This window comes from Pangasianodon hypophthalmus, chromosome 14, assembly GCF_027358585.1.
Source record: "Pangasianodon hypophthalmus isolate fPanHyp1 chromosome 14, fPanHyp1.pri, whole genome shotgun sequence".
Taxonomy (NCBI): domain Eukaryota; kingdom Metazoa; phylum Chordata; class Actinopteri; order Siluriformes; family Pangasiidae; genus Pangasianodon; species Pangasianodon hypophthalmus.
This window is the reverse complement of record NC_069723.1, coordinates 14887966-14911264: the sequence shown is the minus strand read 5'-3', so window position 1 is coordinate 14911264 and position 23299 is coordinate 14887966. Positions and strand designations below refer to the sequence as shown.

At 40.2% G+C, this 23299-nt stretch overlaps 1 protein-coding gene across 6 annotated transcripts in view; it reads left to right on the top strand.

The window, feature by feature from the left end:
- The first annotated feature begins 4407 nt into the window (after positions 1-4407).
- tenm4 (teneurin transmembrane protein 4) overlaps positions 4408-23299 on the top strand; it is a 192900-nt gene continuing 174008 nt past the window's right edge. For 5 of the 6 annotated variants that reach the window (XM_026934852.3, XM_026934849.3, XM_026934846.3 and 2 more), the window contains exon 1: positions 4408-4924. The gene's annotated coding sequence lies outside the window, so the exon portion shown is untranslated. The remainder of the gene's footprint in view (positions 4925-23299) is intronic. The other variant, XM_026934847.3, reaches the window with a different exon arrangement.

The window sequence follows — 23299 nt, the reverse complement described above, 5'->3', positions numbered from 1 at the left end:
GCAAGGGGTCATCACATCAAATATTCAAATATTGACTTTGTTTCATTTATTACTGTTTACTGCTCTTTCTAGTATACAACATTCAGCCATAATATTAAAACCACTGACAGGTTAGGCAAATAACATAGACTCTCTTCTACCATTTTTAGGTTAGCAAAAGCATAGGAACAGTATAGGATAGCCTTAAAGTAAATTAAAGTAAATAATATTTGGCTGCATATCCCTTGCTTGCAATAACTGCATCAAACTGGTGACTGACATCACCAAACTGTTGCATTCTTCTTTTGTGCTGCTTTTCCAGGCTTATACCACAGCTTCTTTCAGTTGTTGTTTGTTTTGTTGGGTTTCTCCCTTCAGTCTTCTCTTCAGGAGGTGAAATGCATGCTCAGTTGGGTTAATGTCTGGTGATTGACTTGGCCAGGCTAAAACTTTCCTACTTTTTTCCCCTGATGAAGTCCTTTGTTGTGTTGGCGGTGTGTTTTGGATCATTGTCTTGCTGCATGATGAAGTTCCTCCCAATTAGATTGGATGCATTTCTCTGTAAAATGGCAGACAGAATGTTTCTGTAGACTCATCAATAACGATTAGTGGGCCCTTTCCAGAAGTAGCTATGCAAGCCCAAGCCATAACACTACCTACACTTTGCATAACCAGTGGGCTTGTATGTTTTGGATCATGAGCAGATCCTTTCTTTCTCCACACTTTTGCCTTTCCATCACTTTAGTAGAGGTTAATCTTGGCTCCAGAACTTTTGTGGCTCATCTCTCTGTTTCTTTGCAAATTCAAATCTGGCCTTCTGATTCGTACTGCTGAGGAGTGGTTTGCATCTTGTGGTATGGCCTCCGTATTTCTGCTCTCAAAGTCTTCTTCAAACAGTGGACTGTGATATCATCACCCCTGCCCTGTGGAGGTTGTTGCTGAGGTCACTGACTGTTGTTTTTGGGTTTTTCTTCACAGCTCTCACAATGTTTCTGTCATCAGCTGCTGTTTTCCTTGGCCAACCTGTTCGGTGTCTTGTCAGTACACCGGTGGTTTCTTTCTTAGTTTCTTTCTCATTCAGAGCAATCACTATAACAGAGCACACTTGGGCAAAATCTGTACTGCATACAGTCCCCTCTGTATTTATATATATATATATATATATATATATGTATATTTGATGCAGTTATTGGAGGTGAGAATAACATTGATTATCTTGTCACAAAGGCACCTGTCAAGGGGTGGAGTATATTAGGCAGCAAGTGAACAGTCAGTTCTCGAAGTCGATGAGCTGGAAGCAGGAAAATGGACAAGCATAAGGATCTGAGCGACTTTGACAAGGGCCAAATTGTGACAGCTAGAGGACTGGGTCAGGGCATCTCCAAAACAGCAGGTCTTGTGGGGTGTTCCCGGTATGCAGTGGTTAGTACATACCAGTAGTGGTCCAAGAAAGGACAACTGGTGAACGGGCATCAGGTTCATGCAAACCAAGTATGCCCCTTCATGGCAATGATATTCCCTAATGGTAGTGACCCCTATCAGCAGGATAATGTGCACTGCAAAAATTGTTCAGGAATGGTTTGAGGAACATGACAAACTGTTCACGATGTTTTGACTTGGCCCCCAAATTCCCCAGATCTTAATCCCATCGAGCATCTGTGGGATGTGCTTTACAAACAAGTCTGATCCATGGAGGCCCCACCTCACAACTTACAGGACTTTAAGGATCTGCTGCTAACGTTTTGGTGCCAGATACCACAGCATACCTTTAGAGGTCTTGTGGAGTCCATGCCTCGACAGGCCAGATCTGTTTTGGCGGCACAAGAGGGACCTACACTATATTAGGCAGGCGGTTTTAATGTTATGGCTGATCAGTGTATATGAGGCTACAGCAAAAATGGCCATATTCTCAACTCTGTTGAAGCACTGCATCATTTTATTTGAACAAACAACCATATAACATGTGCTTTCAGATATGCCTTGCTCTTTACTACTGACTCTCTTGTTTGATGGACAGATAAGATCCTCTTACTGTTCTGAAAGACTATGAAACCTTGGGGCTTTCCGATGTTTGTTTTGTTTGGAAGTACAATGAGTGCTGAAAAGCTAGCTAGCAGAAAAACATTGTTGCTCTAGCATTATTGTGTGATAATATTGCTATTATAATGAAGGTGCTACTAGGCCTGGAGGCTGCCTGTATTTTAAGGCAGGTCATTTGGCTAAGATCAGAAAAGATATAAAAAGTAGAATATACAAAAAAAAAAATACTTGTAGTGTGCAGGACATTTACAGTACATGTGAAAGAGGAAGTTAAATCACTGTCAGTGGACAGTGGAAAGGTTCAACAAAACAGACTTCATGTGAAAACTGCAATGAATTTCCTGGTTACACAATTGTACTATTTGTCCATATAGTACACAATTATAGAAGGAATTTATTTATAATTGCACCATCCGTTGTCACCCAGATGAGGATGGGTTCCCTTTTGAGCCTGGTTCCTCTCAAGGTTTCTTCCTCATGTCATCTCAGGGAGTTTTTCCTTGCCTCTGGGTTGCTCATTAGGGATAAACTCATACATTTACAATTTAAATCCTGAATGTGTTTATTTCTGTAAAGCTGCTTTGTGTCAAACTGGTAGGTCATCTTTATTTATACACAATTCTTTAGTTTTAATTATAATATTTCACGTGAATTTCAACACAACTTACGCATGGCTTCTACTCACACTATAGCTTAATAGAGTCTGTCTTGACATATCTTAAATTAAGGTAGCACATATAGCTCTGTACATTATCTTAATGTAGTTAACATGGGGCATGAAGCCAGAATACATCATGCATGAGCCTCCAGTCCATCTTAGGGCACCATCCACACACACACACATTCACACCTAGGGGCAATTTAGAGTAGTCAATCTACATACCAGCATGTTTTTTGGGAGGTGGGTGGAAACTGGAGAACCCAGTGGAAATCCAGACAGACACAATGAGAACGTGTGAAACTCCACACAGACGGTAACCCAAGCTCAGGATCAAACTGGTGACCCTGGGGCTGTGAGCCGGCAACACTACCCACTGCTCCACCATACTTACAACAGTGTTTAATACTTTTATTGCATTACAACATATCAGAGAAAAGCCTTGGGAATTATCCCATCAGAATTTATTAAACTTGTACTGTAATGAATAGCTATGAATTATGTAGCCTATATGAAATAATATGAGTGTTGGTTGTACGAGGCTCTAAGCTGGATGTCATTTAGGGTCATGGTTCTCAAAGAGGGAACCGTGAAGCATTGCCAAGTGGTCCAGGGTTTTCTAATTTTGTTACAGTAGTGGAAATCACAATCTACTACTACCCGTCCTGCTTATCCTACACAGGGTTGTGGGGAGACTGGGTGCCAATCCATCGCAGGGCACAATTGCACACACACTCATACACCCATTCACACACTACGGACAATTTAGAGATGCCAATCAACCTACAACACAGGTCTTTGGACTGGGGGAGGAAACCTGGAGGAAACCCCTGAAGCACAGGGAGAACATGCAAAGGTTTTGCAAGCGAACGCAAAGCATGCACAGGGCAGAGATGGAAATCTACGGAGCCCCTAAAGGGACATGGTGATGGAAAAAATATGAGATGGGAGGAAAATTTATATTTCAGTGCTTTTGCGTTCGCTCGCAAAACTTTTGTATTCCCCGAGAAACTTTATGTTCTCTTGCAAAGATATTTGCGTTCTCTCACAAAGATATTTGCGTTCTCTTGCAAACACAAATATCTTTGCAAGAGAACGCAAAGTTTCTCAGGGGAACGCAAAAGCATCAAAATATAAATTCTCCTCCTATCTCATATTTGTTTCCATCATCATATCCACTTGGTGGCTCTGTGGGAATTGAGCCCCCAATCTCAGGCAACAGTGCTGCCTGCTAGGCCAGTGTACCCCTCATCCTACTATCATCAAAGTTATAAATTTAAAGAACTATAAATAATGTCAGTGATAATTTTCATAAAAATGGCTTATATGGGTGGAATAAATAGCTAAAATATTAATATACACCTTTAAATATTTAAAATTATTTTTTTTTTTTACAGTTGAGCCCTGACTGTTGGAAAGTTTGAAAACTTTACATCTTCGGGCCTGAATTGTTGTTAGATTTAGGACGCAGTCAAAATGCATAGTCTTCGTGTTGTGTTGCTTGTATTACCGTTAGACGCGATACTGAATGTTATAGTGTTGGTTGGTGTGGCTACATTTTGACTACATCCTAAACCGCACGGATGAACGGTGTGTTACAATAGTACGCCGGCTATGCTTTGGTTGAAGCGTAGGCGCGTATATCTACTAATAAAAGCAGTGAAGCCGAGGCTTTTTTCAGCCTCGCGCACGACACGACACGACACGCACCCCCCCACACGCTCTCCCACATGGTACGCGCCAGCTCCGGCTTGCACGGTGCCGCTGTGTAGTCGCTTTTCGGCTTTTCCCCGCTGCCTCTCTACCTCTCTGTATTCTGCACGCGCGGATAACGCAGCAGTAGCTGCACGTCACTCTTTCACCTCTTTCTCTAAAGGCTTCTTTTATTTTTTATTTTTATTATTATCATTATTTTTACATTGTTGTCGGTTGGTTACAGCGTTCCACTGCTGTATGCTACTGCGGGTCCGTTCCGCGCGCGCCGTCCATCCCCTCTGGACACTCTCTCACTCTCTCTCTCTCTCTCTCTCTCTCACTCTCTCTCTCCGAAATGATGCCGCTGCGCACTGGACGTTTCACCTCGAGTTAATTCTCTCATGGGAGACGACGTGCGAGTGATAAGTCCAACGCACCCTGCACTTCTTACTTCATCTGCCCAGAAAAAAGAGAGCTAGAGAGATAGAAGGAGAGAGGGAGAGAGGGATTTCGACAGCGCTACGGCTTAAACACGGATCTGCCTTCAGAATGGTGAGCTCCCATTTTCTTTCACTGAAAGTGCATGATGCTGCAAATGCACATGAAGCAAAGAAGCCTTACGCACCAGCCTGGGTTTATTCTTCGGCTTTTATTCTGCTTATTCCTAGGCCATGAATTCATGAATCTAGCCTAGGAAAGTTGGTAGCTCTAGGAGAACACACCTTGAGAAAAGGGTTTAGTGCACTCACAGTGCAGCACGTCTAAAGATCACGTTAGAATTGAGATGGTTATGGGCTGCAGCTCGATCTGAACACAATCTGATGGATAAAAGTTGCTTCCTCAGCTTGATTTCTCATCATTATACTGGGTGATTATTGGAGCTGTACGGTTAGCCCAAAGGGCCACGCTGGGATGTGCTTAGGGTTGCGGGTTTACCGCCTACACGGCAGTTTAAACGAGGCTCACAGACAATAATCAATCACCTTCCTCTGCGTAAAAGCGCGTCCGGTTTAAAAAGCGTCTTAGCGAGTGATCGCGGGGCTCATTTTTAAAGCGCAGAGCTCATTAGTCATTTCTCATTTCTCATTTCATAGCCAGTGCCTTAGTGTGAAACCGCTGCAATGTGCTGCTCACATCATGTGCTTTCTCTCTGTGCACTACCTACGCCAATGGATAAGTCAATGCAAACAAGATTCTCATAAAAGCATATCATCTTTACGCATCTGACATGTGAATTCTACAGCACGATGGTATTTTTGGTAGTTTTAGTCCATCCATCTGTCCATCCATCCATTTTCTGTACAGCTTATCCTACACGGGGAGCCTGGAGCATTTCCCAGGGAGCTCAGGGCACAAGGCAGGGGACACACTGGCCGGGGTGCCAAGCCATCACAGGGCACAATCGCACACACTCACACACTATGGACAATTTGGAAATGCCAGTCAGCCTACAGTGCATGTCTTTGGACTGGAAGAGGAAACCGGAGAACCCGGAGGAGACCCCCATAGCACAGGGAGAACATGCAAACTCCGTGCACACAGGGCGGAGGCGGGATTCAAACCCCCAACCTCGGAGGTGCTAACCCCTACGCCACCGTGCCCCCCGGTAGCTTTGGTTTACTTGGGAAATTCAGATTGTGTGTGGGTGTGTGTGGTTTGTTGTTAGTGGTAATGAGTGCCAATAGGAAAGTTTGCAATGAAATTAAATAACATCATGTTTATTATTGAGTATGGGAAACAAAAATATGGGGATGGTGTGATGGAAAAAAAAGAGGTTGTGCAAAGCTTTAGAGTAAAAACCTGCAAGATCCCATGTTTGCACTGCATGCATTACTCTTTCTGTCAGCCATGGTTAAGCCTGAAGCTGAACACCATTGGGCCTGAAAACACAAAGTCAGTTCTACAATGCCACAAGCTGCATGCATAAGAAAACTTTTCTTCGGCTACTATTCCCTAAACGGACACTTGTGTGGAATGCTAATCAGCCTCCTCTGGCTGTTCAGGATGGAGTGCTGGGGCGCTCCGAAAATCACAAGTAGCTCCCGCTGGCCATAGTGGGGCCCAAATGCTTGAATGGCTGGATTGAGGTCTGAGGGAATGCGCACTCTGTAGTGTCGTGTGAAGCACTTGGTTAATAGCAATAAATGAGTCTGAAGTTGGTGGGTCCATGTAGAGGCTGACCTTTGTAGGGCAGTCTCGTATTCTCCTGCTTGTTGTTGGTCTAAGTTGATGAGCACACAGGAACAACGAAAACCTGGCTGCTAGGCATGAAAAGGAAACAAAGCAAAGACAGAGCCCCCTTTGTTATCTCTCACTCTCTGCCTCAGTCTTTCTCCATAAGTTTTTTTTTTTTTTTTTTTTTTTGCATTAAGCATATTGGCTTCTCATCTTTCTGCAACTAATTTACCCATGACAAAAGATAGCGTATAGAGGTATATTATATTGGTGTATCATTAGTAACAGACACACATCCATGTGCTTGTGAAAGCTGCTTCCAAAACTGTGTAAGATTTGACCTGAAGAGAAGTGCGTCAAATTGCTGTGACCAGACTGACCAAATTGCCTTCCTCATGTTGTTTTGATGTTCAGTTTTGACATCTCATAAACTCCTGTCTTGTTTGAGGCCTTTGGAGACTTTGTCAGTAAAAACGAAACAGCGATGGAAGCAGTATGGTGAACTACCTCAGCTCTCTGGTGAGGCTTTCAGTGGGGACTCACAGTCTCTCATGCAATAATTGCAAAGACTTTACAGTTACTGAGCAAAGAAGGAGGCTTCACTGGAAAGTGGACAGCTAGAGTATGGGGAAGTGTGGCTCATTGTCCTTTTGTTGCTTCTCCCTCCTATTAAAGCGGTTGACAATTGCACCCCTGCTGGGTCTTTCATCCCTGCAGTGCCACAACCATTTGATCACTGCTTTTTTGCGACCGGCTGTTTGGAGGTGGTTTTGCTGGTAGAACACTTCACTGAAACCTAGTGTGATAGAGCTGAAGTGAGATCCCCACTGTTTTCCTTTGCTTTTTTTCCTCATTCAAATCTTTCACACATCTTCCAAGTGGAACATGATTTAATCCTTAGGCATCCATGTTTTTTTTTTTTTTTTTTTTTTTTAAATCACTCACGCATTTATTATCAAGCTTGACCTAAACTTCACAGTTGTTAGTTGTACACTTTTTACCCATTAATATAGCACCATTGGAGAACAGCCTGCTTTCTGATGAAGTATCCTACAGGACACATGTTGCTTTAGCCCACCATATGCACCGGAACAAATTTTCAGGAACAAAGCAGCGGGATCTTTCATCAGCTTGTAAAGAAAGTAATCAGAACTCTCATCAGCTTCCTCATTTTGGTGAAGGCAAATCCTTTTGACCTTCAACACTGCCCGGTCTTGCATGAGGAAAGTTGGATAGAGAAGCAAAGGCAAGTGATTTTATCGGTTGAAGCGGATGTGGCTTGTAGTTATAAAGCAGAGTATACATGCAAAGCCAGATCAATGAAGTGCATTACAGCCATGACCTCCTGTGCACTCACAACCCGATGGCAGATCAATGGGAAAATTGGTGTGACCCTTGGTGTTTGGATTTTCTGCTAAGGTAATTAAGCTTTTATTGTAAGTGAGTTTACAGTGCTATAAATACCAGCCTGACATGTGATTACCATGATTTAAAACAATGCCCAACTGCTCCGTAAAATCACAGCTGTTCATAATGGACAATGCTACACAGCAGTTTGCCACCAGTTTCTCATTCAACCATTTAGTGTTATTTGTTTGTGCATACTGCCTAAAAGCTTTCAGAAAACATCTTCAAAGTACAATCTGAATTATCTTATAAATGTTACATATGTAATCTGTAATCATAGAACACTTAACAGCAGCAGGTATATGATCTTGCACAGACTTAATGATAGTGATGGTTTATGAGCTGGGAAAATGCCTCTTTTCTTCAGAGGTCAGGGCAACTATGCACGTTTGGCTGCTTCTCATTCTGCCGTCTCATGTCCAGAATGAAATGGAAGAAGGAACGAATGAGAAAGAAAGACTTTTCTGTAAGATGTCTGCTTAAGATGTCGGCTAGTTATTTTAATGTGCATCATTATTATAAATACACTTTCCCTTAAATAACATTTCCAGTGGAATTTTGCCAGAGGAAAAAAAAAAGAAACACCCAACAGCTTAGATTGTTAATTATCAAATAAGGTCTTGTTTAATTGCGGTAATTAGGTCTTGCTAATTGTAGTCCTACGATAGCTCAGTCAAAACAATACATCACTGTTGGCCTCCTTTATTTTTGCAGTCTGTGTCAAGCACTAATGATAGGAAGAAAAGGAGCGACTGAACGGCTCTAAATGTAATTTAGCCTCTTTAACAACGCTTCATTTGCTCCTCGTTTTATTTAGGGAAATTAAGCCATGCCTACACATTGGGGCAACTTATAACATGTGTGTCTGATCAGACATGACATACATCATTGTCACACTTTTCCATTAATGCATTAAGCGAGGCTTAAAACTCAGCCGACCCTTTCGCTCTCTTTATCCATAGACTTGTGAGATGTAAGAGGGGAGAGGGCGCTGTATTCACTTGCCTGGAGCATTATACTTAGTCGAAACTGCAGTCTGTCACACAGTGATTTATCGCACATAGGACTAATGGCATCCTATCGAGATAACATTTTATTGTACTCAAGAGCTGGGAGCTAAGAACAAAAAACAGTAGCCATCTTCATTTTCAGAATCACTGAACGGTAACTGGTCACCGGAACACTGAAGTGTCAGAGATCTGCTCAGAGAAGGATATTCCTCACTTTTTTTACTCTTTCTGTCTTTCTGTCAAATGAAACTTGGTTAATCTCAGGAAAATTTTCATTCAGGGAGACACATTCTTAGTGGAGTTATGCAGCTGTCAGAGCTTTGCACCATTCTCTTCTAAATGCGGCTGTTGGGCAAAATGCAATTCAGGCCTTGTATGCGAGCGCCTCATTTTTTCCCCCCAGCCAGTTGGTGGAGAAGAAAAGCTTGTCCCTCACTTAGACTTGGACTTAGGACTTAGACATTGTGCATTCTGAAAGCAGGGATCAGGATCAGCAGCTGCCACATTTACATCCAAATGACCTTGGAGAGGGCCTGTTTCAGAGCGTGCCCACCTCCTATACACTTCCAGCCAGGTAGACCCTCGGCTCATCTAACACATGCCTACCGATTCGTACACAGCACACAACGACATTCCCAGGGATCATTTGTCCTTATTTCTGTGGATATGGAGGACACACTTGGCTTGTTTTAACGTAATATGGATTACAGTTTTTGTTTGTCGTTGCTCATCATTTGAATAGAAGGCTTTGATAAATGTAGATGACTGAAGGTGTGAAATTGAAGTCGAAGCGGTTTGTTTAGTTTAGTTTAATCAATCAGGGATGGCGGGTGATGCGTGGAATACATAAAAGCCTGGGAAGAGTTATTGCTTGCAGTTGCTTGACAGCTGAAAGCAGTAGATCCTTTAAACGGAATAATTAATCAATTAACTTCTATTTGCCGTTAGCAGTGATAACACTCCAGGCCAAAGAGGGGTCAGTGCTGAGTTCTCACTTTATCCTTCTCCCGCATTGTCTGCTTTGTTTAAACATGCTAATGCACCACATGGCCTGCAAACGACCTTATTCCTATCGTGCGTGGAACGGGTTTAAATAGAATTTGATTGAGGTGGGTTTTCAACACGGTGGGACACTATACACAATGGAAAGATGATGAATGCTCTTCATGTTCTTGCGTTTTAATGAGTAGGCAGCACTTAGCTTTCAGCCCTCTGACTCTATTGTGGTACACCTAAAGCATGAGCCCTGAAGCATGTGCCCTTCCTGATCCCAAGAGTTTACTGCCCTCTGGACCCTCTCACATCAGTCACACAATCCTCGGTGTCGAATTAACACCGTAAGTCCAGCTCCGTAAGTCCAGGGCACAAGCAAACACTGTATTTAAGCCTCGGCTGGTATGAAAGTTTTTAATACTAGTGCCAGAATACTTGAAGTATTTTGGTATGGAGTTTCTTAGTATTAGCATTATTAAGAAATGGGGAATGGATTGTCCAACTAACCTTGATTTTTGTCTCGACAGCAGAACCTTTGGCAGATAATAATGTTGAAAACAAACAAACAAAAACCCTTAAGTCTAGAATCCTAAAGGGTTTTGTCTGGTATGGTCTAGGGGAACCTTTTAATGACACACGTAGTATCCTACAACACATGGTTTTGCAAGGAATCCTTAACTTAATTCCTTCCTTTAGGAAGTGAAGAACTCTTGTCTTGTTCCAAAGAACTTTATTTTATGAGACTACACATGTTATTTGCATGCATTATGAACGTGAAATAAACAGGCATACCGACAATTTGTAAACTAAACATAATTAAATGCTTTAAATATAGCAAGCATAACTTCATGTTTTAATTCAACACAGGAAATTTAGCCGTTTTGGATTTATGAAGCGTTTTGTTTCAGATGCACAGGCTGGAGTTTAATAAGCATCTTTGAATCATATTGATTCTTTTCTTTCCCCTCTGCTGGAGATGTGGGGTGACCTACGCTATGAATGGGGCCTTTTACTCCATCCTGCTCATTGGCAATACGAGGCAGAATCAGCCACCGAAGTAGCTTCAGGAAAGGGAGGGGGGACGACAATACATACTCGAGCCACTTTCAAGAGAGCAAGAGGGCTCATGTTTCCCCTCCTGAGCGGTCACTAACAGAATGTCCATTGTGTCCTCCATTTCACACTACACATGTAGCAATTTCTGTGATGATTCGCATAAGCCACGGGAAGCTAATCATGATCTCGGGGCGCAAGACTCGGATTTCAGCTTTTGTCACCGCAGCTTAATTTACTGTCACAAACTTTAACACGCCTCATATATATCCAGTCGAGTGTACGAGTGTGGAATAACGCTTCGCACCTAGACAGACGGGCCGTCGGGTTCGCTTATGGCTGTTGTAGATCTGCTGGAGTAATGTCCGTACCAGTGCATTATTACATAGCCATTACGATTACAATTATCTGTGTAGTCTGGACTAATGGAGGAAATGCGCTAGCAGTTATAAAACTGCTGTGGCTTTACTGGTCTAACGCCCTCTCTTCTGTAGCCAAGTGCTGTCAATTAGGAACCATAAGAGAAGATTTATAACAGAGCCTTTAGTGTCTGAGATGCAGACATTCGTAATGTGCTGTCTGTGGAGGAATATTATAATCATTATAATTATGATACATGGATTCAGTTGCTAAAACGGTGAATTAAAGAAATGTATACATGTACACTATCAGTCAAAAGTTTGGACATGCTTAGTCATTTTGAGTATTTTCTACCTTTTAGAATAAAAGTAAAGACAACAAAATGATAAAATAACTCATGGAATTATGCTGTGACAAGAAAAGGGTTCCAGTCCCGTGTTTTGGTTGACCAGAAACCTAACTGACCAGGCTAAAAAGTCGTAGCTAACATAACATAATAGCGCATGCTCAGCTAGGTAGTTAAGTGCAGTAATACAGACTAAGGGACATGAACTTAATTTGGTGACTTAAGAGGATGACTTGAGGGGATGACTCCATGTAGCCATATCATGTCTAATACAGCCACATTTTTTTGTCCTCATAAAAGGCAGCAAATTGTTGGGCAACAACAGCATTTGAGCTATGTGACGTGGTGTTCTCTCTCAGCATAACACTTAAAAGATATTGTTTGAGTCTGTCAAGCGTAATTTTTTTCTTGGTGTGGTTAAATGTTTAAGGTGGCATATTGCGGTAGCAGGAGAGTTTTATGACACATTTGAGCTGCATTTTTCTCGGATTTGTCAGTGTTTCCACATACCTGCATCTCCCTCATCATCTGTCGTCCATTCATTTTAAATGGCACACAAAAAAAGAAGGACAAAAGACAGTTAGAAAAACATTGTCTGGCCTTCAGCTGTCCAGTTCCGATGAGCCTGTGCCCACTGTAGCCTCAGAGTGTTGTTCTTTCCTGACAGGAGTGGAACCTGATGTGGTCTTCTGCTGGTGTAGTCAATCTGCCTCAAGGTTTGACACGCTGTTCGTTCTGAGATGCTTTTCTGCTCACCGTGGTTGTAAAGCGTGGTTATTTGAGTTACTGTAGTCTTCCTGTCATCTCAAATCATTCTCCTCTGACTTCTTTCATAAACAAGGCGTTTCCACCTGCAGAACTGATGCTTACTGAATTTTTTTTTTTGATCGTTTGTTTTTTGCAAGATTCTCTGTACTGTTGTGTGTGAAAATTCCAGGAAAACAGCAGTTACTGAAATACTCAAACCAGAAAAGCAGAAACCAGAATAGCATCTCAGAATGAACAGCGTGTCAAACCTTGAGGCAGATTGACTGTCTGGCACCAAAAACCATGCCATGGTTAAAGTCACAGAGATCACATTTTTTCCCAATTCTGATGTTTGATGTGAACATTAACTGAAGCTCTTTTCCTGTATCTGCATGATTTTATGCATTGTGCTGCTGCCACGTGATTGGCTGTTTGGATAATTTCATGAATGAGCAGGTGTACAGGTGTTCCTATTAAAGTGGCCTGTGAGTATAGATACTTAATGAAAAAAATTTGTTATGTAGAAGTAAATAAAAAGCTTCAAAAGAGTAAGTATAACCTGGGATGCTTCTCCAGCAGTCTTGAAGTATTTCCCACGTTTTCTCAGTGCTAGCTGGCTGCGTTTGCATCACTCTCCTGTATAGTTTAAAACACGATTTAATCACATCTGTCTAGACCTTTGACTGTCCGGTTGTGTCATTTGTGAAGAAGAACTATGTTAAGTATAGAAACCTACTGTAAATGTAGATGTAGATGTTAATATTATTACTTGACTTGATTTGTGCAGATACATGCTGACAGGAGAAAGGACCTTTAGACTGCCCTCACATTGAAAATTTGAAGTTGCATCACGGGATGAACAGATGAATATTCTTCAGTGGCTGTTATTTGGAGAGACTCGCCAGAGCTCCAGTGGCCATGCTGCAACAACAGCTCTGAGATAGAGAGAGAACGAGCGAAAGAAAGAAAGAGAAAGCTTGAGTAGCTGATGAAACTCACTCTGTCCTGTGACAAAGAGAGGACTCTAGGGACAGAAAAGTAGTCAGAGTAGAAGAGAGAGAGAGAGATATGGAGAGAGCGAAAGAGGGAGAAATAGAGTAAGAAATGTGAAGGCATATAATGAAAGTAGGGGAAATGGGGATGGGCATGCATAGAGAATGCTAAATAAAATGAAAGGGAAGGAAGGGAGTGAGAAAGAGAGTTGAGGAACTTAGAGCCCAGCCCTCTGGAGTACGGTTTAGAGAACAATAATAAGACACACTTATTTTGTTTGAAGGCTCCATTTCCAGGTCTGTTAGCGTCATCAGACTATTAGACTGATTCCACATTTTCACAGTATGTACGGGTCGCTCAACTCTGAACCGCCTCCCCCGTGGCGTTTCATCATGTGGCCCGTAATCTTATGCAAGATGGTGAAATGGCAGATAATTTGCAGGTAATTAGGCCCTAGTGATTTGCAGGTGAAAGGATGCTGGAAGTGAGGGTTGTGTTTGAATGTCACCGAGGCGGTCGCACCTGTGCAGTAGGAAATGTTTTTTTTTTTTTAAATGAGATAATTGTGTAATGTTAGACTTGTATATGAATATAGACTTAATAATATAGTGGTACAGCGATAGTACAGAAGATAATGGTTTTAAAGCAGAGTAGATATGGAAAAGATTGAAGCTCTCACTTGTTATGTTTTGCGATACATTGAAAGAGAAAATATCTTTTGACTCAGGCTATGCGATGTTCCAATCTAAAACTTTCTCAAGTTCGATTGTCAATCTTAAGTCACACAATGGACACATTTTTATCAAGATGAAAAAGTATCAGCGTGAAACAACCACTGTCTTTTGTAACGTCTGTGTGTTTCTAAATGCCAGAGAACTGTGTCCTGTTTTAAACCGAGTTTCTCTTTGTTTTATTCGAGAACATACTGGTTGTCCAATTGATTGCTTTGTTTGCAGCACTTTCCACTCATCTTGCTCACAAAGAGACCCAAGGGGGGAAGAGAGCCCAAGCTTTTACAGGATGAGTGAGTGAAAAAGAGATGTGTGGGGGGGATAGAAAGAGCGAATGAGTCTTTTGTATCTTGACGTCATCAGTGTTTTTCCTGCTGCAGATCTCCCACCGTAGCTCTCCTCCTCCACAGACTGTCTACTCATTTGTGCGTATCAAAGGCAAAGCGCTTCAAGAGGCAAAACGGACTCTGAAATGAAAGACCTGCTAAGCCCTCTAATACAACAGCAATTAAGGTCCCACAATTAAAGCGCTTACTCTGGAATTTGGCCTCCATGCAAGGGCACCGTCCAATAAAGTGGGTGCGCTCAGCTAGAGAGGCTGTGCAGGGCTTGCAGATAATTACAGGTGGTCGTTTCACAGAAAATTGAATTAGGTTGGAGATTGAGGAATGAAAATGAAAAGTGGGGATGTATAGACAAAGCCTGTGGAGTGAGTAAACAGTCTCAGGCGTCATCAGGTTCGGCTGAAGTAGTTGAGTAAAATCCAAAAAAGTAGCCTACAGTCTGAAAGGAGCTAAGTGATGCAGCTGGAAGTAAATGATCCCAATGCTCTAAATCCAGATGTATTAGGAAGATTTTGTCAGTGCCAGAACTGACAAAACTCATTACACTGATTGAGGATAGAGGTGATTTAGGTGGATAAAGAAAGATCAGATGTAAGTCCAGCACTGCTATTTGGTAAAATTCATTAGAAAATTTCAAAACATTGCCAAACATTATAATGATTGGTAAAGCTTTACATTAAGCTTTCATTAACGGACATTGTTTAGCATAGTGGTTCTCAAAGTGGGGTCTGCGAAGCACAGTCAGGGGTCTGCAGTTTTTTTTAATTAAGTTATGGTGTTGGAAATTACAACCTAGCATTATCAAAGTTATTATATTTATTAATGAGTTCTTAGAGTGATTTGCTTCTTTGACCGGTCACCTTAATTAAATTGATTTAAACCTCAGTAACGCAACAACTGGTAGGGCTGTAAATAATATCGCCTTGGACCTAATGGACAGAACGTCAGTGGAAAGGTCCGGAATAGAAAGCTCTGTGGCTCCAATAAACAGACAAATTATCATTTTATACATTTAACGGTGCATTGGGTAAGATTTGTGAAAAAATGTCTCTAAATGGTTAAATGGGTAGAGTTGAATTAGGGAATAAGGTTTGAATGATTTTTTTTTTACTGATTGAGCCTTCCCCCATTTCCGCCCATCTACACAAAGCTCCACCCTCAAAACTTATGGTGGTTCAACAAGAGTTAGCATCCTGACTAGAGTTACCATTAGTAAAGACTGTCCAGTCCAAATACTAACAAACATTCTGGATAATGCATTTGTTCTGAGACAATGGCTAAAAATCCTTTCTACATAATTTTCAAAATTATTAGTACTAGTAAGAAAAATAAAAAAATATTGACTATTGACTATTAAGGAAATCTGTTTATTAAAACAAATATTTTACAGTTAAAATTTTTGAGAATCCCCAATTTAACACATTAGTTAACGTGAACAAACCATACAACATTAATGCGTGATAAGTACCATTTTTAAATAATGAACAGAATAAGCCAAATATTCAACACCTGCCTTAACCAATGTTCATACCATCACTGAGTAAAATTACGCCCACAGTGACCAATATAAAACAACACCTTAATGTATATTTCTGGTTGTTTACTGGCAAAAGCAAGTTTTAATACTTACACCTGGAGCCCAGAGTTCAGTAAATTATAAACCTTCAGGAAAATGGTGTAATTTAATTTGTAGCTAATTTATGTGGATTTATTTTCAGCCATGGATTGACTCAACAGTCACTGCAGGAGTATTTATAGGTATAGTAATATTTAAACGAACATCAGTTAATGTGTTAATTTACTTTGTTACTTTCTTGATATTGCATGTGATTTATTAAAGTTGAAGTTTATTGCTGGTTCATGTTAATTAATGCAGTAAATATTATCAGATAAGAGGACCATAATTTAAAACTGTACCTAATCATTTTAAGTTTACTAGCATTTGAAGGAGTAGTGTGTTTTTGCAACTTTTCTCTGAATATTTTTAAAAGTAATTCATTGACACATGCTGTGGTCTTGCAAATCTATAAAAGAAATACAGGAGCAGTGATGACATTTTAAAGTGTGTTCATTATCGCAATATGTAATATTATAGATTATATTGTAGTACATGTATAGTTAGCTAAACTTATATCAAAGGTAATCTTTCCTTTGATATTTCTATTATTTCAGTTGTACTGGAATGAATTGTGGTTCTGGGTTATAACATGACTGAAGTAAAATAGTGTATCGTACTATTTTTATCAAGGCTGCAAAAATAAATGTTCAAATATTATTCCATTATTCAGTGTGTTATTATTGTGGGTGTGAGATCTGCAGAATCAAAGGTGTGAAAAGTAAAGGTGTCTTGCAAATCACTAGGATCTAATTTTAAGTCTTAGATTATGTAGTGTTATAGAATTTAGCACACTTTACAGTGTAGCTTGTGCACTCGTTTTGGCATTCACAGGACTGCTTTTCCTCCTTGTAATGTGACCAGTGGAATATATTACCACTTACCTGTTTGATATGCAATAGAATGTGAATAAAATTTGTCCACCAGAAAAGCCAGTTCACTGAAGGGGAAGAGATGCGGGATATGAAAGCCGCACATTTACTTCTTTCTGTCCATGCCGATTTTATGTAGGTGAGCTTTGATCTGTGAATTTCCACGTTTTGGTCTTGTGAGCCAAAAGAAAGCAAGAAGATGTGACCATGGTCTCTTGCTTCATTAAAAAATGGAGGAGCTGCTTATTGCAATATTGCTTATTGCTACTGCATGACAGTCCTTGCTAATGGTAACTCTAGTTAGCGTGCTAACTCTTACTGTTTTCTTACCGTTGCTTTGTGTACATCTGAAAAAACAACTGCCGTCTCGTCCACTTGTATACTCTACAATTTTGTAGAGTTTTTTATTCCTCTTATTCCATACTGTTTTACAAACAATTACAATTTTTAATGTATTAATGAATAACGCACCATGATTTTTAACTGTTTATAGTTACGTTTAATATTGTAGAACATTCCAAAGACAATATTTTCCTCACCAGCCTATCTTTTATTCTCTCTCTTGAAGTTGCTATAATGCCAAAAAAAAAAACAGCTTGTTACAGAGAAACCAGAAATTGCAAAATCCTCTGTCCTGATGACTTTACAATGACAGAAACCTGACTGACTGTTACAAAGTGCTAACACCAGAGACTCCACAAATGCTGACGAAATGTCTCTTTATTGAAAACTCAAAAACAATTCAACATATCAGCAATTATATGTTTATATGTTTTGTTAGATAACAACACAGTTTTAAACCAGTGTATTACTAGCCTTAGGGTGTGTGAGTTACTGTGAATTAGTAAATACTGTGGAAACAATGATGCGTTCGAATGAGTGTATAAATATATCTAAAATGATTATTTAAGTTACAGCTGGAACTACAGTCAGAGCTGTGCTGTAATAGAAAGTTAAACAACTCCTTCAGATTCAGAAATTCAACAGCACAGTGGTATAATGGCTAGTAATGGTTCATATAATCTGTATAAAATGAAAACATACTCTTTCTCTGGCCATTAATTAGCCTTGATCTTGACATCTTGTCTTCTCACTGGAAGTGAACTTTTAATGTGTCAAGAATTAGAATTTGTAATGCACTTTTAAGCAGGCTGTTTGCGTGTAGTTTGCTACAGTGTAAAAAAGGCTCCAGCTGTGGTATAGCGATCTCTCTGTGCAGATACTCTGATCTTTTCTAATCTGCTTAACCAGGAATGCCCAACTCCTGAAGATCTTCCTGCTGAATTTCATTCCAGTCCTAATCTAAGACACACACACATACACACACGCACACACACGCACACTTCAGTTAATTAAGTCCTTAAGCAGCATCTGAATATTAGGACCAGGTGTGTTTTGAACTAAACACTGCAGGGTAGCAGATTTCTGGGAATGAGGTTACGTACTAAGCCCCCAGCACCACACACACACACACACACACACACACACACACACACTCACTCACTCACACTTTGTTCCCCTTTCACACTTACTAGCTGTCCTCCCAGTGCCAAACTCTGTTTACCCACAAATAAAACACAGGCCTTCTTCTCTAACGGTTCTCAGAGCTACACTCAGGCGTTATATAACACACCTTTATCTTAATTGAGGTGTTACTAATAGTTGAGTGCCGGTGATTTCCCCCCGTCCCACCAAGGAGTTAACAGCCGTTTATGTTCTTTGGACCTTTGCTAGCTTGTTTGTCTCGCTAGCACTTATTGTCTGGCTCTCATTAAACGGATCACAAAGAGCCATTTATTCATGTGTTCAGATCCGGGCTGGCCATTGCAAATCTGTGATCTGAAAGAGTTTATGAGCGACGGAGGAAGCATTTTAATTAGATGTGTTTGATTTGATTTCTATATGAAATGGCCTGCGCATAGATGTTAAGTTTTTATTTTTTTTATTTATTTTTTTTTATAATTTTGATTGAAAATTGTGTGGGTAAATATTAGTTATACATAATGCAACATGGAATCAGAGGAAAGAAGTTTCTTGTTTTGAATGGAAAATTTCATCAAGTTCAAGTAAAAAACTTTTGAACAGTGAGCAGTGTGACATTTACAAATCCACTATGGATTGTTTACTGAGGTTCAAAAAGTAAGAACAAATGTCATTCCAACTTCGCTTTGCCTGGCTGTTGAACCAAGCCCATTGTGAGTTGCAAAAAATTTATTGTATTCAAAGCAGAAATCTCATTAGACGATGAAGTAGAAGGGATTGTTAAATCAGCCAGCCGGTGGCATACACACTCAGCTCTTTGTTTCCCCACCAAAGCGGCCTCTATTCAAACCAAGCCGAGCGCAAGTGTGCGCTTGGCTCCAAAGGCATGCGGGCCTGTGGCGGAGAGAGCTGCGAGAGACTTGTCAATATATTTTGTGAGCATTAGGCAGCAAAGTGGAGTGATAGCTCTCAAGGGGGCTGCCCTTAAGCTGTTCTTCTATAAATATTAATAAGGCCCACCAGCTTGCCTGGAAGGTAGCTCGGCACATTTGGCCCGTGTCGCCGGCTGTAGTTCAGCATGTCAAGCTGTGATGGGGGAGAGGACGAGTTGACATTTAGCGACACGTCTCATTTCCAGCCCAATTTCATGATTCCCTTCTGAAATGGCACCCCGAGCTGCTGACCTAAAAAAGGAAAAGGAAGAGTCGGGGATGTATAGCCTTTTTTCCTCAACACTCCGAAAGGGTCCTACCAACAAGTGCGGTGTGCTTCCCCCTGACCTTTTCATATGAAGCACTGCAAGGACAGAAACTTTGTGCTATCCCAGAATCGAAATGCACCCACTACCTGGATTTATATAACATAACACACTAATACTAATAAATTTGTTATTCTACATTAAGTTTTTAATGTGTCAGTCTTATTATGGCCGCTCATCCACTGACGTAATATGGAGAAGACGTTAAACACTTACGGACTATACACATAACTTATTCAAGTGCTGTTGATTAGCTAATGAGCAGCATAGCAATGTTTAGCTAAGCATCTTAAATCGCTCTCATTTACAAATGCATGACATGCATAAGTCTCACACACAGATGTATTGGACTGCATAATTATCTTTCACTAGCAAAGAATGGACTATTAAAAACCCAGCTATACATAATGCATCCGTGACTGTCACTAGTGTTTATCTTCTCACAGGGTGGAGGAATAACCTTTAAAAGAAGAGTGCTCTACTGTTTTGGTGCTTCATTTTTCTTTGCAAAATAATGTCAGGCCCTCTAAGTGCCTTTGAACTGACCAGGAAAATGCAGTGTGCGCATTCGGCTCTGGGTGTGAGTACTGAGGCGTTTAATGGCCGCCGCCAGCTCGGGCATTCAGTTGCTTTAACTACTTGCCTTTTGTTCCCATTTGGTTCAGCCTTATTTTGTCAATGCATGACTCTTGGGAATTGAGTGTGTGAGCCTTTGTTGGGTTTCACTTCATGCGTGTGTCATTTCCTGTAGTAAACTATTAACTACAAAAAGAAGTTAAGAGCGGAAACAGGCAATATGACGTTATGATATTAATATTATATTGTTGTACATTGCGTCAAAATCAGCTTTTCTGACTGTATGATGTATATCCTCAGTACTGTATGGTAGTGTCAATCATTTTTATTTATTTTATTATATTAATTATCATAGTGTTAATAGTAATAACAGTAATAAATAACGACAACGACGACAACAACAATAAGAAGAAGAAGAACAACAACAATAATACCAATAATTGTTGTTGCTCTTCTTTTGGCTGCTCCTTTAAGGGGTCGCCACAGCGGATCATTGGCATATTTGATTTGGCACAGTTTTTATGCCGGATGCCCTTCCTGACACAACCCTCCCCAACTTTATCCGGGCTTGGGACTGGCACTGGGAGTGCACTGGCATGTGCAACCCCAGTGGCTGGAGTTGGTTCTCTGGCCAAGAATCAAACCCAGGCCGGGTTTAATATAACAACAATGGATTGTTGTTTATTAATTATTTGTAATTATAAATGATAAATTATTATTGATTATTAGCATTAATGTATATGGAGTTGATGGCATCGCAGTGTTTTTTCTTGCATAAATGTTACAAAAATACTTGTACTGACTGTACTGTTTAATGTGGATTAAAAATAATTACAAAAAAATGACCACTTCATTTCTCAACAAATCTGGACATCACCGTGCAGTTGTCCTGTTGTGATTTAATAAAGAGTGGAAGATAAAATAAGTGTGAATGGTCTGTTAGAAGCATAAAGTGGATACAGAACAAGCAGCTAACCTGGCATGACAAAACCTGCCCCAACGTGTGTAGATGAGTTTGCTGGATTGTTTTGACCCTTTCTGATGGATTAAGATGAAATACTGGTACTTTTCCAGCACAGTAGACTTACAGTTGTCACAGAGTAAAGTAAAAGATTAAATATATTTCTTAGCCTAAAGATAAATGAAACTTTCCAGACCATGCATAAGTATGTAATGAGTGCATCTGAAGGCAGGACGATGAATGCTGTATGACAAGGTGCAAAATCGCACCTCATTGATGTTTCGGAGTTTGCTCAAGATTCAAGATTAGGGTGTTAATTAATTGATAAATGATGTAGTTTGAACTTATTTTTATCTTTCATAACCTTTACGTTTGCAATATTTGAGTCCAAAGAAAAGCAGCACTACTCATATTAACATAGAGTTAAGACACATTTTGTCTTTTCTATTGTGTAGAATGCTTACTGTTGCTTAGTACATCCTTTTTGTAAGAAAATACAAATACATACCCAATTCATCAAATATTACAGAGTTTTTTGTTTTGTTCTTTGTTTTGTTTATGTATCTTATTAAGCATTAAGACGAATCACACTGTTTTGCTCAAAATATGTGCATTCCTCCAGTACTTCTCATTGAGTTTGTGTAAATATAAGTTATAAAGAGTTAGAATGTGCAGACTGTCCTTGTGGTTAAACAGAAACCGGAGCATTTTCCCCTTCCTTTGTTCAGCATAAAACGAGAGTGTAGACAAATCATGTCATCATGTAGCAACTATCTGTTAGTGCAGTCGTTTTGTCCTACCTTGGACAAAGTATGAAGGACAGACGTAACATAAATCGTGTCTGGCTTTAACTGCTGTTTTAGCAGGAACCACGAGCCAACGTTAGCAAAAGTCAGCCCCAAGCGCTGTGGCTCAATCGTGTGCATCGAGCGCTCCAATGACTTCAGCCGAATCAGAAGCTCAGACAGAAGCAACCTTTATTTCATTTTCAGTGCTAGAAAATGCAGCACAGTCCTCTACGCATGTCCCATGTACTAGGATCAAAGGTTAAGCAAGGTTAATACCATTGATTATGTATGCATTAATTTCCATCAATATACTATTGAATTTTGTTTGAACCAAACTAATAGAAAAGTTTCAGAAAGTGGGCATTTACTTTGATTAATTCAGGACATGCATGACTTTCTAGAAAGCAACATCCAGTAGATATTTTTGTATTTGAGACGAATAGCTGATTTTATGGTATTTTGAGTGGTTATTTGAGTCGCCGTAGCCTTCCTGTCAGCTCAAACCAGTCTGTCCGTTCTCCTCTGACCTCTCTCATCAACAGGGTGTTGTTTTTCTTACACGCCATTCTGTGTAAACTCTGTGCTTGAAAATGCCAGGAGAGCAGCAGTTTCTGAAATACTCAGACTAGTCTGTCTGGCACAAAAAAACACATCACAGTCAAAGTCAATGAGATTACATTTTTCCCTATGTTTGATGTGAACATTAATTGAAGCTCGTGATCTGTATCTACATGAGCATATTATGCATTGTGCTGCTACATGATTGGCTGATTGGATAATTACATGAACGTGTAGGTATACAGTTGATTCTATTAAAATGGCTGGTGAGTCTCTGTCTAAAAGTATATTTACTACATTTGCATCATTATTCATTCTGTTAGATCCAAAAGTAAATCAATAACTGCTCACGTCTATTTGAACAAATACAAGACTAGAATTTTAGGTTTGTACTAAGCAGAATCATAACAACTTGACTGAAGCACTACTTTTATCCACCATTGCAGTGTGTCATATAATGATGAAGGTGTGAAGGTGAGTGATAATAAATGTATTACATCTCTGTGACCCATTTCTCATTTGTTAGCTCATTTTTTCCCCCTGACACCCACACCAGGGTCATGTAAGGAATTGAGAAATGACAATATGCACCAGTGTGACTAGATTTGTGTCAAAATCCATTTCCATGAAATTTTCTAAAATTGACTAATAAAAATGC